The sequence below is a fragment of the Arachis hypogaea genome, chromosome 3 (assembly GCF_003086295.3).
Source record: "Arachis hypogaea cultivar Tifrunner chromosome 3, arahy.Tifrunner.gnm2.J5K5, whole genome shotgun sequence".
Lineage (NCBI taxonomy): Eukaryota > Viridiplantae > Streptophyta > Magnoliopsida > Fabales > Fabaceae > Arachis > Arachis hypogaea.
The window spans coordinates 98,915,914-98,934,456 of record NC_092038.1 but is presented as its reverse complement, the minus strand read 5'-3'; the positions used below and the strand labels follow the sequence as shown (position 1 = coordinate 98,934,456).

General features: G+C 39.6%; 1 non-coding gene across 1 annotated transcript; it reads left to right on the top strand.

Moving 5' to 3' along the window:
• Positions 1-20: 20 nt before the first annotated feature.
• Positions 21-128, top strand: LOC112793661 (small nucleolar RNA R71). Its single transcript, XR_003198363.1, has one exon. It is a non-coding gene; the product is annotated as a small nucleolar RNA R71 (small nucleolar RNA).
• Positions 129-18,543: the final 18,415 nt, after the last annotated feature.

The window sequence follows — 18,543 nt, the reverse complement described above, 5'->3', positions numbered from 1 at the left end:
CCTATGATGCTCCATTCAGAAAGCATATCAGAAGGACACTTTTTGATTAATTGTTTGTATCTTTCCCAAGCTTCATAGAGGGATTCTCCTTCCTTCTGTCTGAAGGTTTGGACTTCCACTCTAAGCTTACTCAATTTTTGAGGTGGAAAGAACTTTGCCAAGAAGGCGTTGGCTAGCTTTTCCCAAGAGTGCAGGCTTTCTTTAGGTTGAGAGTCCAACCATGTTCTAGCTCTGTCTCTTACAGCAAAAGGGAATAGCATAAGTCTGTAGACCTCAGGGTCAACCCCATTAGTCTTGACAGTGTCACAGATTTGCAAGAATTCAGCTAAAAACTGATGAGGATCTTCCAATGGAAGTCCATGGAACTTGCAATTCTGTTGCATTAGAGAAACTAATTGAGGCTTAAGCTCAAAGTTGTTTGCTCCAATGGCAGGGATAGAGATGCTTCTCCCATAGAAGTCGGGAGTAGGTGCAGTAAAGTCACCCAGCACCTTCCTTGCATTATTGGCATTGTTGTTGTTTTTGGCTGCCATGAGTTCTTCTTCTTTGAAGAATTCGGTTAGGTCCTCTACAGAGAGTTGTGCCTTAGCTTCTCTTAGCTTTCGCTTCAAGGTCCTTTCAGGTTCGGGATCAGCCTCAACAAGAATGCTTTTGTCTCTGCTCCTGCTCATAAGAAAGAGAAGAGAACAAGGAAATATGGAATACTCTGTGTCACAGTATAGAGATTCCTTGAGGTGTCAGAGGAAAAGAAAAATGGAAGGCAGAAGTAGAAAATTCGAACTTATCAAAGAAGATGAAGTTCGAATTTTGCATTAAGGAATAGTGTTAGTCCATAAATAGAAGGATGTGAGAAGAGGGGAAGCAATTTTCGAAAATTAAGTAAAAGATTTTGAAAACATTTTGAAAAACACTAATTGATTTTCGAAAATAAAAGTGGGAAAGAAGTAAAGTGATTTTTGAAAAAGATTTTGAAATTAGAAATCAAAAAGATTTGATTGAAAACTATTTTGAAAAAAATGTGGTTAAGAAGATATGATTAGTTTAAAAAGATGTGATTGAGAAGATATGATTTGAAAAACATTTTAAAAAGATTTGATTTTAAAAATTAACAACTTGCCTAACAAGAAAAGATATGATTCAGACATTAAACCTTTCTCAACAGAAAAGGCAACATACTTGGAATGTTGAATCAAATCATTGATTGATAGCAAGTATCTTTGAAAATGGAAAGAAATTGAATTTGAAAAAGATTTGATTTGAAAAAGATTTGATTTTGAAAAATTTTGAAAACTTGAAAAAAATTTGCATTGAAAACAAAATCTTCCCTCTTGTGCCATCCTGGCGTTAAACGCCCAGAATGGTGCCCATTCTGGCGTTTAACGCCCAAAACTATACCTTTTTGGGCGTTAAACGCCCAACCAGGTACCCTGGCTGGCGTTTAAACGCCAGTCTGTCCTTCTTCACTGGGCGTTTTGAACGCCCAGCTTTTTCTGTGCAATTCCTCTGCTGTATGTTCTGAATCTTCAATTCTCTGTATTATTGACTTGAAAAGACACAAATTAAAAATATTTTTGGATTTTTAATAATAAGGAATGATCAAAATGCAACTAAAATCAAATAACAATGCATGCAAGACACCAAACTTAGCAGTTTGTATACTACTGACACTAACAAAATGAGAACGCACATGAGAAACACAAAACATTCAAGTCAAGAGAAATTAAAGATCAGAGTAATGAAATCATCAAGAACATATTGAAGATCACTTAAGACACATGAATGAATGCAAGAAGAACAGAAACATGCAATTGACACCAAACTTAAAATGAGACTCTAGACTCAAACAAGAAACATAAAATATTTTTGGTTTTTATGATTTTGTAATTTTTTTGTGCTTTTTCGAAAATTATGTAGAAAAGAAAATAAAGGTATCAAAATTCTTGATGAGAATTCCAGGAATCATGCAATATTAGTCTAAAGCTTCAGTCTAGAGGAATTAGACATGGCTAGCCAAGCTTCAGCAGAACATTGCATTCAAGAGCTAAATTGATGAGGATCAATCAGCTTTGGTGATGATAAAAACATCACCTTGAAACACTAGAATTCATTCTTAAGAACTCTGAAGAAAAAATACCTAATCTAAGCAACAAGATGAACCGTCAGTTGTCCAAACTCAACAATCCCCGGCAACGGCGCCAAAAACTTGGTGCACGAAATTGTGATCAATACTTTTCACAACTCAAATAATCCCCGGTGATGAAACCAAAAACTTGGTGTTCAATACCATGGCATAAACACAACTTCGCACAACTAACCAGCAAGTGTACTGGGTCGTCCAAGTAATAAACCTTACGCGAGTAAGGGTCGATCCCACAGAGATTGTTGGTATGAAGCAAGCTATGGTCACCTTGTAAATCTTAGTCAGGCAGACTCAAATGGATATAGGTGATAAACGAATAAAGCATAAAGATAAAGATAGAGATACTTATGTAATTCATTGGTAGGAACTTCAGATAAGCGTATGAAGATGCCTTCCCTTCCGTCTCTCTGCTTTCCTACTGTCTTCATCCAATCCTTCTTACTCCTTTCCATGGCAAGCTTAAGCAAGGGTTTCACCGTTGACAGTGGCTACCTCCCATCCTCTCAGTGGAAATGTTCAACGCACCCTGTCACGGCACGGCTATCCATCTGTCGGTTCTCGATCAGGCCGGAATAGAATCCAGTGATTCTTTTGCGTCTGTCACTAACGCCCCGCCCTCAGGAGTTTGAAGCACGTCACAGTCATTCAATCATTGAATCCTACTCAGAATACCACAGACAAGGTTAGACCTTCCGGATTCTCTTGAATGCCGCCATCAGTTCTAGCCTATACCACGAAGACTCCAGTTAAAGAATCCAAGAGATATTCACCCAATCTAAGGTAGAACGGAGGTGGTTGTCAGTCACACGTTCATAGGTGAGAATGATGATGAGTGTCATGGATCATCACATTTATCAAGTTGAAGAACAAGTGATATCTTAGAACAAGAACAAGCGGAATTGAATAGAAGAACAATAGTAATTGCATTAACACTCGAGGTACAGCAGAGCTCCACACCTTAATCTATGGTGTGTAGAAACTCCACCGTTGAAAATACATAAGAACAAGGTCTAGGCATGGCCGTGAGGCCAGCCTCCCAAGGTGATCAAAAGATCTAAAGAACAAAAGATTCCAAAGATCAGAAGATTCTTTTTCAATACAATAGTAAAAGGTCCTACTTATAGAGAACTAGTAGCCTAGGGTGTACAGAGATGAGTAAATGTCATAAAAATCCACTTCCGGGCCCACTTGGTGTGTGCTTGGGCTGAGCATTTGAAGCATTTTCGTGTAGAGACTCCTCTTGGAGTTAAACGCCAGCTTTTATGCCAGTTTGGGCGTTTAACTCTCATTTTGGTGCCAGTTCCGGCGTTTAACGCTGGGATTTCTGAGGGTGACTTTGTACGCCGGTTTGGGCCATCAAAATCTTGGGCAAAGTATGGACTATCATATATTGCTGGAAAGCCCAGGATGTCTACTTTCCAACGCCGTTGAGATCGCGCCAATTGGGCTTCTGTAGCTCCAGAAAATCTACTTCGAGTGCAGGGAGGTCAGAATCCAGCAGCATCTGCAGTCCTTTTTGGTCTCTGAATCAGATTTTTGCTCAGGTCCCTCAATTTCAGCCAGAAAATACCTGAAATCACAAAAAAACACACAAACTCATAGTAAAGCCCAGAAAAGTGAATTTTAACTAAAAACTAATAAAAATATACTAAAAACTAACTAGATCATACTAAAAACATACTAAAAACAATGCCAAAAAGCGTACAAATTATCCGCTCATCAATCGCCAGAGGTCTACTCATCTACTGAACTAGCAGAACTGACCGTCAAGCTAGTGACGTTAAAGAAGCGCTTGGATGGGTGTGCATGAAAAAATAAAAATGGCGCAGGAATGATGCCTTTCGCACAAACAAAGACCATGCGTACGCGTACCCCACGCGTGCGCGTCATTCGTGTTTTGGCACTCCACGCGTACGCGTTGGTGACGACGCATACGCGTGACCTTAAAAATTGACGTAAATAAGTGTTTTGGTAGAGAGTGGGGCTAGCTTGGGGCTGGAAGTGTGCTAGAGGCACAAATTTGATCACGCGTACACGTTACTAACGCGTGCACGTCATCTACACAAATGGCCATCCACGCGTGCGCGTGCATGACGCGCACGCGTCGTATGAAAATATTGGTTCCCAAGCCATGCGAACAGCGAGTTGTGTGTACGCGCGGCTACCTTCGCGCAAATTGCACAAAACCCAAGGCACACGGACGCGTGCCTGACGCTTACGCGTCATTAAGGAAATTTTGCGGCCCACACGTACGCGTGGTACAGGCGTACACGTCGCCTGCACCGCACAAACTACACTAGTTCGCCGCCCATTTTTAATTTTCTTTCCCCCTCTCCCAATCCTAATTCTCTCTTGTTCTTTTATCCTTTTCTTTTTCTTTCATTATAATACTTGTCTCTTTCTATTTTCAGTTCTTCTTTGCTTGAGGACAAGCAAACCTTTAAGTTTGGTGTTGACACTTCGCTTAAGTCTTTTCTGTTTATTCCTATGGCACCAAAAGGGAGGCGAATCATCTTCACTGAGGAGCACAACCTAAAGAATAAAACGACCGCTAGGATAACTAAGGTGGTTGAGTTTCTTTCATTTTTTATTCCTCCCCTCTTTTTTTCTATGTTATATTCCGGTGTTCTACTATTTTGCTTTGTTTGTTGCATGATCCTTTATTAGTTAGAATCCTAAGACTAGTTTAGTTTTCTCTTAATTGCTTTAATTCTGAAAAGATGTCTTATGTATTACTCACTGAGCTTGAATTCAAAAAATTACAGAAGTGATGTATTGCATGAGAAACTGAGTTAATTTTAAGAGTAGTCTTATTTACTTAAATGTGGTGGTATTAATTGTAATTCTGAATGCATGACATGAACAGTGCATATTTAAATTTGAATCAAAGAATGTTGATGTATAAGGAACAGGAATTTAGAGAATTATTATGATTTCCCTGAAATTAATGAAAGTTTAATCCTTGAAGTAAAAGAAACAGCAAAAGAAAAATAAAAGCAAGGTCCAAGGCTCTGAGCATCAATGACTAGGGAGGTTAGACATGATTAAAAGCTCAAAGAGTTGTTTCCCTAGTCACATGCTTATAGTGTTCTTGTGTCAAGTAATCCTTGAGAGAAAACATTTAGAGTCAAGAACAATTGCAGAGTACGCCAAAGGCTTTGAGCACCACTATTTGTGGATAATAATAAAAAAATTAGAGCTTAAAGAGAGTTCCCCAGTTAAGTGCTTGTGATGTTTCTGTGTCAAGTAAAACTTGAGACAAAACATTTAAAGTCACGGCTAGGTGACGTTAGGATTTTTGCTAGTAAAGAATTTTATAAAAATAGTCGCGTTGTAGATATAGATTCTAAACCAACAGAAATCCCTTCGTGCAAATGTTTTGGTTGTCACAAGTAACAAACCCCTTTAAAATTGATAACCGAGTATTTAAACCTCGGGTCATCTTCTCAAGGAACTGCAGGGAAGTATGTTCTTATTATTGGTTATGGAGATTGTAAATTTGGGGGTTTCAAGAATGAGGAACAAGTAATTTTATGGCGAGTAAATTAAATGGCAATTAAAATAAATAAATAACTGTAAAATAGACTTTTGGCAAGGTATGAGAAATTGGAAGTCCAGTCTTAATTATCCTTATCAATGATGATGAAAATTGCATCTTAATTCCACTTTGTTAACCCTTACTAAAGGAAAGTCAAGGGATTAATTAGTCTGATCTTCGGAACCTATTTATTTCCGAAGAAAAGATTGGGATTATTGGAGAACAATTCAATTAGCAAAGATAACAATTATCAAGCATGTTGAGTTTGATAACTCCTGAGTTACTGATTTCTTAACCAAGACCAAAAAAAGGGGAAAAATAAATCTACTGGAATAAAAATGCCTTCAGATGGGAAGCAACAGTAACATAAATAAAAGAAAGCAACAATAAACTGAAATACCTCAAATAACATTAATTCGAAAGAGTAATCTGTAACATAGAAGAATTCATAAACTACATTGAGAAAACAAGTAATGAAAAAGGAATATTGAACCTGATAAAAGGATAATCCTCAAGCAAGTAAAATCCTAAATCTAAATCCTAATCCTAAAGAGAGAGGAGAGAACCTCTCTCCAACTAAACCTAAGTCATGGAAAGTGACTAAAATTCGGAGACTCTCTGAATGGATGCATTCCCCCACTTCATAACCTCGGGTCTATGCCTTCTGGACTTGGATTTGGGCCAAAAAGGGCTTCAGAATTCGCTGTGAGCGTTTTCTGCAATTTCTGGTGCGTGGCCTCTGTCACGCGTCCGCGTGGGTCACGCGGTTGCATCAATTGGAGTTTTCCTTGTCGCGCGGTCGTGTCAGTCATGCGGCCACGTCATAGGTGTTCTTCTTTAGGTGCGCGGCCGCGTCAGTCATGCGGCCGCGTCACTGCTTCTTCGCGCTTGGCATGCGGCCGCGTCGTCCATGCGGTCGCGTCGCTGCCAGTTTCTTCAGAAACTCCGTTTTGTGCTTTCCTTCCATTTTTGTATGTTTCCTTTCCATCCTTTAAGTCATTCCTGCCTTAGAAGATCTGAAACTACTCAACACACAAATCACGGCATCGAATGATAATAAAGGGTAATTAAATTAATTAATTTTAAAGCATAGGAAACATGTTTTTCACATACATCACATAATAAGGAAGGAAAAGTAAAACCATGTAATTAATATGAATAAGTGGGTGAAGGATTGAATAAATCACTCAAACTAAGCACAAAATATATCATAAAATATGGGTTTATCAACCTCCCCACACTTAAACAATAGCATGTCCTCATGCTAAATCCAAGGTAAAAAGTAAGGTTAAAGTGGTGGAATGTCATGCAATGCAATCTAATCTAAATGCAACTAACTAAATGAATGATGCATCATGCAATTCTAATTTGTTATTCACTTGTATATAAAGCTTACATATAGTTAAATTAATTCACATTCTCAAGGAATATATATATATATATATATATATATATATATATATATATATATATATATATATATATATATATGGCCAAACCTTAGATAATGATAAAGCACTTTTACAATTGAGATGGGAGAGAAAAATATTTTATAAACTTGCAAGACAATTAATAATTAAAGCAGAGATATATGTTAATAAGCTATTGAACCCTCACTGGATATTGTGTTACTCTCTAGTCACTCAGTGTTTATTATGTTAATCACTCTATTCTTCTTTTTATCCTTACTTTCTACAACTTTGTTCTTCATCTAACCAATCAACAATTATAGAATATAGACATACCCAAAATCATGAGGTCTTTAATTAAGGTTGTAATGGGGTTAAGGTAAAGATAGGGGTATATGTATAAGGCTAAGTGAGCTAATAAGTGAATCCTTAATAAGTCTAAGATCTCACCTAACATACATACTTTCTAAGTAAAGCTTCTGTACCTATTTTCCCATATTTTCCCCACTTTTGATGTTACATGCTCATGCCTTATTTTAACTTTTATCCTATGTGCATTATTTTTATTTTGCAATTGAGGGATTCTCTTGTATCTCCTTTATTCAAATAAAATAAATTTTTTAATGCACATGGTAATTTAATTACTTTAATTTCACATGAGCATGTTTCTAAAAAATTCTTAATTTGGAACATCTTTATTCTTTTCAACTTTCTACCCTGTTTTTCATCATCTATGTTCCCAATAGGTTTCCCCACACTTAAACAATACACAATTTCTATCTTAAGCTAACCAAGGATTCAACTTGGGATTTTTATTTTGTTTTTCTGCTTAAGGCTAGTAATGTGGTTATAAAAAAGAGGGGATTTAAAGGCTCAAGGGGGGCTAACAAGGGTGATGTAAAAGGTAGGTTAAATTTTTTTTTTTGGGATAAGTGAGATAAAATCAAACAATGGCCTCAATCACTTTCTTGGCATGTATCTATATTCTATAATCAGACATATAGATTAAAACAAAGTAAAGAACACCAGAATAAATAAGAAGGGTGAAACACACAGGAATAAAATATTATGGCTTAAATGTAACCATACAATGAAGCTCAAAACTCACACGCTGCGTGTTCTCTAACTCAAAAATCATATATCATTCATATATGTCATGCAGGTTTAGTTGAAAATTCCCATTATTCTCAATGTAAAACTTAAGGTGGCTTTAAAGTTCTAGTGTTTCTCCTTGATGAAATGTTGTTAACTAACTAACATGTAATGCTATATATACAAGGTGTGTGGATTGATTCTGTTAAGGTCTCTAGCTTAATCCTTTTTATTTTTTTGACCAAATTAAACTATTATATGCTAAAAGGGTAAACTATACTAATTAATCCACTTAAAATATGACTAGTAAACTAATGTGCAAATCAAGCTAAAATATCCAAAATAGTATACATATAGCTCAAAGTGCAAAATGCAAAAAGTACAATAAAAAGCAAAAAGAGAAAAATGTGCAAAAATATAGAAAATGAACAAAATAAGAGAAAGTTTGTAGTGGTTCACCAAAATAAAGATATGCTAGAGATGGCAACCTCCCCACACTTAAATAATAGCATCGTCCCCGATGCTCACTCAAGCAGGGTGTGAAAGGGTGTCATCACTGGGAGGCTGGGTAGCTGGAGTCTCTGTGGTGGTGGTCTGAGGATCTGGCTGCTGTAGAGGAGGTGCTGACTGAATGGGGATCTCAGAGTCTGCAGCCTGAATCGAAGGTGGGTCCTCATGCTGGTGTGCAGTCTGCTCTGAGCTTGCCTGCACAGCCTCTCTCTGTGGATGGGTCTCCTCCTCATGCTCATCCGCCTCCTCCTCAGATGGCTCTGATGGTGTGTCAGGCTCAGAGGGGATGTCGCCGCCAGATCGTATCAACAGCTTTAGGTGCTCATAGCGTCGCCGACTGCGACGCTCAGATCTCTCATACCGGCGCCGGTTGCGGCGCTCCATCCTGTCTAGCTGCTGAAACAAGCGGTGCACTAGGTGATAAACTGGCTCTGAGGCAGGTGGAGGTGCAATGGGCGGGGTAGGTGCGGCAGTGGAAGAAGAGGGGGCAGCTGAAGGTGTGGCTGTCTCATCTGAAGGAGTAAGGAAATCAGGTCTGTAGCCCAAGGCCAGAAAGTTCATGCTGTGAGGAATAATCTTCCTGCACTCTACAGCAGGTGGCCTCTCATCAGTGTCCTCCCAAGGCACGGCAGCCTGACGGCCTAGCTGGGTAACCAGATAAGGGAAGGGGAGGGTGCCTCGGATATGTATAGTGCCGGATGAATCGTGGGAGGTACAGGTCCTTACCCTCCATCACACACCAGAGGAGGGTGATCATGGCAGCAGGGATCACAGTCTCATGGGTACTTGGCATAACAAAGTTGCTCAGGATCTGATGCCATAACCGAGCCTCATCATTTAAGTAAATCCGCTTGATTTCCTTAGGCATGGTGGTGTCCTAACCCAATTCCCATGGAACAGTCGGGTCAAGGGCTATCCTTGCCTTGACAACATCCCAATCAAACCTCATGAAGCGCATGTCCTCCTCAGCCTTGTAGTAACCGTCAGGCTGATCGGACTTTGGTAGAAGGTGCATAATATCCTCAATAACTTCTTCAGTGACCAGTATCTGTTTCCCTCTAAGGTGCACGACATCCAGGGAAGTCTTGAAGTAGTTGCAGTAAAACTCTCTGACCCAGGAAGCATTTACCTCAGTCAAGTTTCGCTCTAAGGAGAACCAGCCTCTCTGTTTGATTTGATCGGAGGTGTACTGCTGTAGTTCTTCTAGGATTTTCAAAGTCCTCTCCAGGTACAGGTGTCTGGAGGTAGCAAACTTAGGAAACTTCAGCTCACAGTACCGGTTTGCAAACTTAATTGGATCATTGGCAGGGAGGAGTTGGTCAGCTTTCTCCTGCGCGGTAAAGTGTTTGTCCCGCTAGGAGTCGTCATGCAGCAGTTTCATGAGAGACATAGAGGATTCACTTCTTTTCCGTTTGCCAGTAGTTGCCTTTCCTTTTCCCTTTCTTTGGGTGTCAGACATCCTGAAAAACAGAAATCAAGGATATAATGGGAAGAGGAAAACAGGTAGGCAAATAATAATAAAATAAGCACATAGTGGCAAAGGAGAAATAGAATGAGGAAAATGAGTTAAGTAAGTGTGCATTAAGGATTGTATAGGAGTTAAAAGTTCGAAAGGAAGAATTGACAATCCAAAATGTAATAGAAGGCATGTTAATTAGGAAAAATTATCATTATGCCATGGTTAGAAGGTTAAAAGAAAGTGAAAAACCAAAAGAGATGTTTTAAAAGGTTAGTTTGGTTAGAATTGAAAAAGAGTTTAGGAAGTTAAAATTAGTGAGTTAGTGAAAAATGGGTTAAGGTAAGTGGCATAAGGATAAGTTTCTAGGTAACAAGCATTCATAATTAGAAGCTACAGGTAACTCATAACCAAACAAGGAAAACAGGTTGATGTTGATTCAGATAGATATAGAAATAGCAAGAATTGGAATCAAACATCAAAAATGCAATTTATGAACCAGGAGATCAAAGAGAATAAGAATGCGTGCCCTGGCATTCATGAATTGGTTTGGGGGAATCTAAGGAAAGCACAGTTGAAAATGCCAAAACCAGGACAAGAATGGAAACATTTTACAGAAATTTGGGCAGCATTCCAGCTAAAATTGGATTGCCCCGGAAAATAAACAGCAACAAAACAGTTCATATGAATGAAATTTAAAACATAGCTGCAATCACATATAAGGAGTATGAACATGAAAAGGCAATGTAAAAAGCAGCATGAAACAAGAAAGTACAGCATATGAACAATAGCAACATCACAGAAACATCAGAATTGCGAAAATCATAAAGCAAGAAACATGAACAGCGCAATTATCAGGCCTAAATCCACTAACCACATCCTAGGCTACCTAACAACCTAAAATCTACTACAACATGCACATTTAACTAACCTAATGATGAACATAAACAGAAAAAGATGAAATTAACTATGAATGAGAGAAGGGTGGCGTTCGTCGGAACCTGGTAGGCGAATTAAGGAGAGTAGGGCAGAGAGGTGACTGGGGGATAGTGGTGGTGGCGTCTGGCGCGGCGGAGGAGGGTGGCGCGGTGGCGGTGGCTGCTGTTTGGGGGCAGGGAGGCAAAGGTAGGGGTAATGGGGCTATGGGGGTAGTTGGGACGGGGGTGAGGGTGGTAGTTGTGGGCAGATAGGGGTGCGGCAGTGATGGCGGCGCGGTGGGTGGCGATCGCGGAGGGGGGTCAGCGGCGGTGGAGGGAGAAGGGGAAAGAAGAAGAAAGAGGGGAAAGAGGAAGGGGGGTGTCGTGGTGGTGGCTTCTGGGTGGTCGTCGGGAGTTGCGGTGGGCGGTGGTGGTTGCTAGAGGTTGTGGGTGGTGGCTGTGGAGAGAAGAGAGGAAGGAGAAGGGTGGGGGTGACGTGAATGGGTAGGGTTCGCGTGACTGGAGGGTTAGTAAATTTGAATCCAGGCGATCGCGTGGGGCACGCAGTCGCATGGCCAAGGTGAAATGGGGGTTGACGCGATCGCTTGGCTGACGCGGTCGCATGGGATTGGTAAATAATGAATGGCGCGATCGCGTAGGCGACGCGATCGCGTCGCTGGAAATCGTGAGAAATGCACAATTCCAGCGTCGCTTCAGCGCAACTCTCTGTCTCCTTTGGGGTGGGGTGCTATCCATGCGACGCGATCGCGTCGCTCACGCTATCGCGTGGAATTAGTGTTGGTGCATGTGACGCGATCGCGTCAGGGACGCGACCACGTGGTTCATTTTGTGCGAAATGCACAATGCCCACACTATTCCAGCCCAACTTTCTGGGCATTGGATCTTTACGCCAATTTCCAGGTCACGCGACCGCGTGGATGACGCGAACGCGTGGAAGGTGTGTTGTCGCAAGTGATGCGATCGCATGATCGATGCGGTCGCGTCGCACGCCCTTTTCTCTCTCTCTCTTTTTTTTATGCAGGTATGTAATTATGCAGTATATAGTGCTAAATGCAAATGTTATGAATAGCATCCAGGTTCAATAGAAATAAACAATATAAAATAAACAAAAACGAAATAAAATGGAAACAGAAACGATCATACCATGGTGGGTTATCTCCCACCTAGCACTTTTAGTTAAAGTCCTTAAGTTGGACATTAGATGAGCTTCCTGTTATGGTGGCTTATGCTTGAATTCGTCCAGAAATCTCCACCAATGCTTGGAATGCCAATAGCCTCCGAGGTCCCAAACTAGGCATGTGAAGCTTCTGAGCAGCTTCAAACAAATTTTCAGGCTCCCGGGGTGATGAATATCAGAATATATTCCAAGATCCCAAACTTTGGTTCCAAATCTGCTTTCGTTTTGATCTATACTTTTCCATCCGTGCGGTTTGGAAATTAGATTCTCACCAAGATGACCAAATGTTTTCTGAGATCCATTCGATTGAACATGATACCAATCCGTGCACTTCGAGTTGAAGCGTGGAACCTTATTGAACCTTGTATACCAGCTCTGAGTGTGAGCCATTTCCCTTTTACTCTTAAAGCCGCAGAGAGCTCTAAGCTGGCCATCTGTTTCGAGCAAATCATATTCAAGTGGAAAAATAAAGCTAAGGGTTAAGGATTGTACCCACTTGAAGCTTGTATTGGGTGGTAGTGGCCTCGGGTTAGGTGGTTCCAGTGATTCTGTAAGTTTTACTCCCTTGTTCTCTTCTATGAATTTCTTCACTTCATTGCAAATTTCTTCCACTTCAACCATAACTTGATCAGATTCTTCAATTTCTCCCTCATCATCGCTCAAGTCATTTATTGGAGGTTGAGAAAAATCTACCTCAACATCATCTTCATATTCACTCGGGGAAAATTCTTCTGTCTCAAAGAATTCACTTGCGGATGCAAGCTCGTCACTAAGAGAACAAGAATCGTGATCATCATCATCAAGGAAACCTGCATCTTGGGTTTTTCTGTTCAGTTCTTCATAAGATATTTGTATTGGAGGCTGTGCAACCTCCTCTTTAGCATCAATTGTAACATCTTTGACGGAATTCTCCACAACTCTGGATTCAGGTGGCGGTTCGGCATCTCCTAAATCTTCAACCAACTCTTCGTCTTCTACAATGACAGCTTCCTCTATTTGTTCCAGTACAAAGCTATACTCCATGCTGTCCACTGGAGTTTTTTGTGTCTTCTTTGTGCTGCATTCTTTATTGAATTCTCCATATAAAGCCATGGGAGTCTGTTGAGGGGCTGAACATCTGGAAGATTGTTGATTTATTGCTTGCTCCAGTTGATGAAGGGTTGCATTAAATTGATTTACTGATTCTTCGAGGCGAACCTGTGATTCTGGGCTTGATGGATATGGACATGGTGATGCTACGATTTTAGGAAATTGCACGATCGGCAAAAATTCCTTCCGGCAAGTGCACCAGTTATCGTCAAGTAAAAACTCACAATAGAGTGAGGTCGAATCCCACAAGGATTGGTTGAGTGAGCAATTCGGATTAGAAGTGTGTTCTAGTTGAGTGGAATCAAGATTTAGATGAGAATTGCGGAATGTAAAATTGGCGGGAAACGTAAATGGCAAGAAATTGAAATTGCGGAATCTTAAATTGCATGAATTAAAGAGCGAGAAGCTAAATTGCTGAAATTAAAAAGGGATCAGGGTGATTGCATGAATTTAATTGCAGAATGTAAGAGAAAGTGGTAGATCAGAAATGGGGAATTCATTGGGTTTCAGGAGATATTGAGATCTCCGAATCAAAACATTTTTATCCCTTCCTCAACCAATGCGTTCATTGAATTTTGCTTGGCAATCTTATATGATTGGATCCCAATCCCTTGGCTCACCAATTCTCTCTAAAAACAAACAAATTCCCAATCCCTTGGTTTAAGTGTTCATAAGAAGAGATGACGCTCGATCACTGATTATACCACACAGTTTCATGAACCACAATTTGGTAGGATTACATGTCACAATATCCATCCAAACCCCAATCCAATTCACTGTGAGAAAGCTTTTCTAGCATGAATCCTCCATTCCTTTCCCAAGGTTCCGAAGGATTCCAATTATGGATAGTTTCTTTCCCAAGACAACTAACCAATGGAATTAGATCGAGAAGCTTTCTAACAAAAATTCAAGAGAAAAGATTGAAGAAGAAGATAAAAACTATTATTGATTCATTGAATTACAATAGAGCTCCCTAACCCAATGAAAGGGTGTTTAGTGAGTCATAGCTCTGAATTCAATTACAAAAAGTATGAAAACTAGAAAAATGATCAAAAGTCCTTAACTAACTTAAATTCTATCCTATTTATACACTTTCTAAATTGAGCTTCTGTTGTGTTTCTTGGGCTTTGAGGCCTTTCCCTGATTTCCTTTTGCTTTGGGTTTATGATCCATAATCCTGATGAGGCTGCTGATCCAATTCTGTAACATTCATTGAGCCAACTTAGTGATAATCAAGTAATGACACATGACTCAACAAATTGAAATTCCAGACTCATCAATTCTTCAGGCCCAATCCCATAAACCATGATATTCAATTGGGTTTCATACCAGAGTACGTTTAAGTTAATGTTTGTGCTCAAATGCTAACTTAAACTGCAATATCTTTGGCCCAGAAACCTTTTCAAACAGTGGCGTTTAAGTTGCAGTTTAAGCTTAAACTGCAACTTAAACGCCAGACACTTCCAGTGATTCCTTTTGTGGAAGCACGTTTAAGTTCCAATTTAAGCTTAAACTGGAACTTAAACGTTGGACACTCCTGGAGGTGGTATAACTCAAGCACGTTTAAGCTTCAGTTTAAGGTTAAACTGAAGCTTAAACGTGGAAATGGAAGAAAGCAACCCTGGAGTGTGAATTTGGTCGAACATGTTTAAGCTTTAGTTTAAGGTTAAACTGAAACTTAAACGTGGAAATGAAGAAAGCAACCCTGGAGGAGAATTTGGTCGAACACGTTTAAGCTTCAATTTAAGGTTAAACTGTAGCTTAAACGTGGAAATGAAGAAAGCAACCCTGGAGGAGAATTTTGGTCGAACACGTTTAAGCTCCAGTTTAAGGTTAAACTGTAGCTTAAACGTGGAAATGAAGAAAGCAACCCTGGAGGAGAATTTTGGTCGAACACGTTTAAGCTCCAGTTTAAGGTTAAACTGGAGCTTAAACGTGGAAATGGCTCCCTGGTGCATTTCTCATTTCTGGCGTTTAACTTCCAGTTTAAGGTTAAACTGGAGGTTAAACGCCACTTTCAGCTTTTCCTCAGCTTTCATGATTTTGGCGTTTAAGCTCCAGTTTAAGCTTAAACTGGAGCTTAAACGCCACTGATAGTTCCCAGCATTATATGGCTTGGCAGTTTAAGTTCCAGTTTAAGCTTAAACTGGAACTTAAACTCCACATGTGATATTCAAGCTTCCTTTATTGATTTTGTTGCTTCCTTGCCTAGCCTCTTCTTCCCTGAAGTCATCCAAACAACTGCATCAAAGTCTTGCAAAATTTCATGAGAAATCTTCCATTCATAGCATTCAAGTAATATAACTAAAAACTCATGGAATTTGCATCAAAATCATACTATTTGGATGGTTCATTGCTTTGTTATTCATTTAACCATTCTTGGTTACTTTAAGCTCAAGAAAATGCATAAAACAACTAAAACTAACAGAAAAATGCTAGTGAAACTAGCCTAAGATGCCTTGGCATCACACAACACCAAACTTAATACTTGCTTGTCCCTAAGCAAGTTCTGAGTTATTTGAGAAGAAAGTATGAAACAGAAAGCAATTACATTGGCTATATTAGCAAGCATTTGAATTTCATCAGAAGGGTTTTATGCAGAAAGTTGCAGCATCACTTTTTCATTCTTATCAGGCAAGATTATCACTTTTTCACTGCATCCATTAAACACTGCTATGGCCTCTTGTTATTCTTATGTCCTTGGCACTTTTCTCTTCTTTGTTTTTCTTTTTCTTAGAGCTCCTTTGCTCCTTGTTTGCTCAGTGTCATGTGTTGCACAAGCCTTTGGCATTTTCTTTTTCTTATCAGTGCACTACACATATCCACTACAGGCATTTTAGTTCACATTTCTTCTTGAGACATTGGTGCCCAGCACCTCTTTGTGTGACTAAATGTTTTGTATTTAGGTTGCTCTTGATAATGGACTTTTGGTTGATAATCCCGGGTTAGTTAACCCAAGTTACCAAGTGTTGAAACACTCCTCAGAACCTATTCATCCAAGCATATCCTTAATACATAAACACCACAGGCATTTGTCTCAGAAGTTCAAACCATTGGTGCCTAGCTTATTTTCTCAAATTTTTTTTTTTTTTTGCTTTTTGGTTGCCTTTTTCAGTGGCTTTTTCTTCTTCTTTTTCTTTCTTTTTTTATGGCCAAAGACATTTATTCATCAAGATCCATAGACAGTATTCAACTTCTACACAAAAATGATAATTCTACACTCAATTTCCAGTGAGCTGACTAAACAATCAAGCATGCATACCACCACTTAATTCTACTTGATTTGTCACTAAATGAGCCAAGTTACTTTTGTTCAAACTTTTCTTTTATTTTTGGAAACAGAACAAGCATGGAAAGCATTTGTTTAAGAAGGTGAAGTTATATCCAAAATCTAGGCATTCACTTTATTCAAAGCAGTAAACAAACACTCATACTAAAAACTTCACATTCCAGAAAGATTCAACAATTACAGTTTAAACCAGAACAAGCATGCTTTTGTTTGCCTTTTAAAGAATGGTCAAGGAACAACACCACCTTGTGAAATTTCTTGTTTTCTCTTTGTTGCCAGGAAACAATTTGATTTCTCCTTCTTCTCCTAGTTGTTGCTTCATGTTCTTTCTAAGATCCTTGTTTCCTTTCCTGCAAAGAGTGATGAAGTTGCTTGCTTCTCAAGCACTTGAGTGGTTAGCTCAACTATGTATGGGCAAGTGTCTGAGTCTTAAGTTGGTGTGTGAACACCAAACTTAGTCTCCTACTTACTCCTCTGCTCTTTGAATCCTTGAATTCTCCTTGGAATGAAGTTGCTGCTAAGGATTTTAAGCATTTCTGTGATTGCTTAGAATGGTTGTTCCTTTCATATAATTCAAAGGTTGTTGTGTTCAGTTGATCTGTATGGTGGAACACCAAACTTAGAGTCACACATTCCCCTTTGAATTATTGATCCACGAATTCATTGTTTGGTGTGAAACACCAAACTTAATTCTTTGCAATGCACAGAAACTACTTCACCTTTTTATTGAAACAAATAAAAGAAACAGCAAAGGAGTATTACCTCAGGTTGGGTTGCCTCCCAACAAGCGCTTCTTTAACGTCACTAGCTTGACGGTTGTCCCTTGTTAGGGTGGATTGTAGTGCTTGATGTCCTCTCCTCTCACTATGAAAACGTCCCCATTTGATTCCTTCATGATTTCCAAATGTTCCATAGAAAGAACTTTCCTGATTGTGAACACTTGAGGGAGCTGGGAAGGAATGGTTTTGAGGCCAGGTGGGATTGGCAGATAATGACTTGATATCACTTTATCTCCCGGAGAGAAACCTTCAGTGGGAATTTTCTTGTTTCTCCACCCTCTTGGCAATTTCTTTACAATTCTTCCATCTCTCTTGAGGATTTCTTCATTGACCCTTATGCCAGGAGGATCCTTCTGAGCTGTTTCTATTGATTCTTGTGGCTTTAAATCTTGCAATTCTTGTTTGCCTTCTAAGGACTGTTTCAGAGTTTCAGCTGCTGGATTGCTTTCCTCCAAACACAGATGGCTACTATCATCCTTAGGCTTTTCAGGTTCTGGTTCAGGCTCAGATGCAGGTTTGAAAACATGGAAAATGAGCTGTTCATCATGTATTCTCAAAATTAGCTCTCCTTGTTCTATATCTATGAGCGCTCTAGCAGTGGCTAGAAATGGCCTTCCCAGAATGATAGGGTGTAGGTAGCTTTCCTCCATGTCCAAAATGACAAAGTCTGTGGGGAAGAAATAATTTCCCACTTTCACCAACACATTCTCAACTACCCCTTCAGCTTGCTTCTGAGTTTTGTCAGCCAGTTGTATGATTACATCAGTGGATCTCACCTCATTCTGTTGTAGCCTCTTCATAAGAGTCAGAGGCATCACATTTATGCTAGCTCCTAGATCACAGAATCCTCTGTCAATTTTTGTTTCCCCTATGATGCAGGGGATATGAAAACTTCTTGGGTCTGTTTTCTTAGAGACTATGTCCTTCTTGATGAGGGCACTGCATTCTTTGTTCATTATTACAGTTTGTCCTCCCTTCAAAACTCTTTTCTTGCTCAGCAATTCCTTCAAATACTTGATATGTGTAGGCATCTGCTGGAGAATCTCAAGAAAGGGAATATTGATATGGAGAGACTTAAATGTCTCTAAAAACCTTGAATATGTTTTCCCTTTTTCACCTCCTCCTA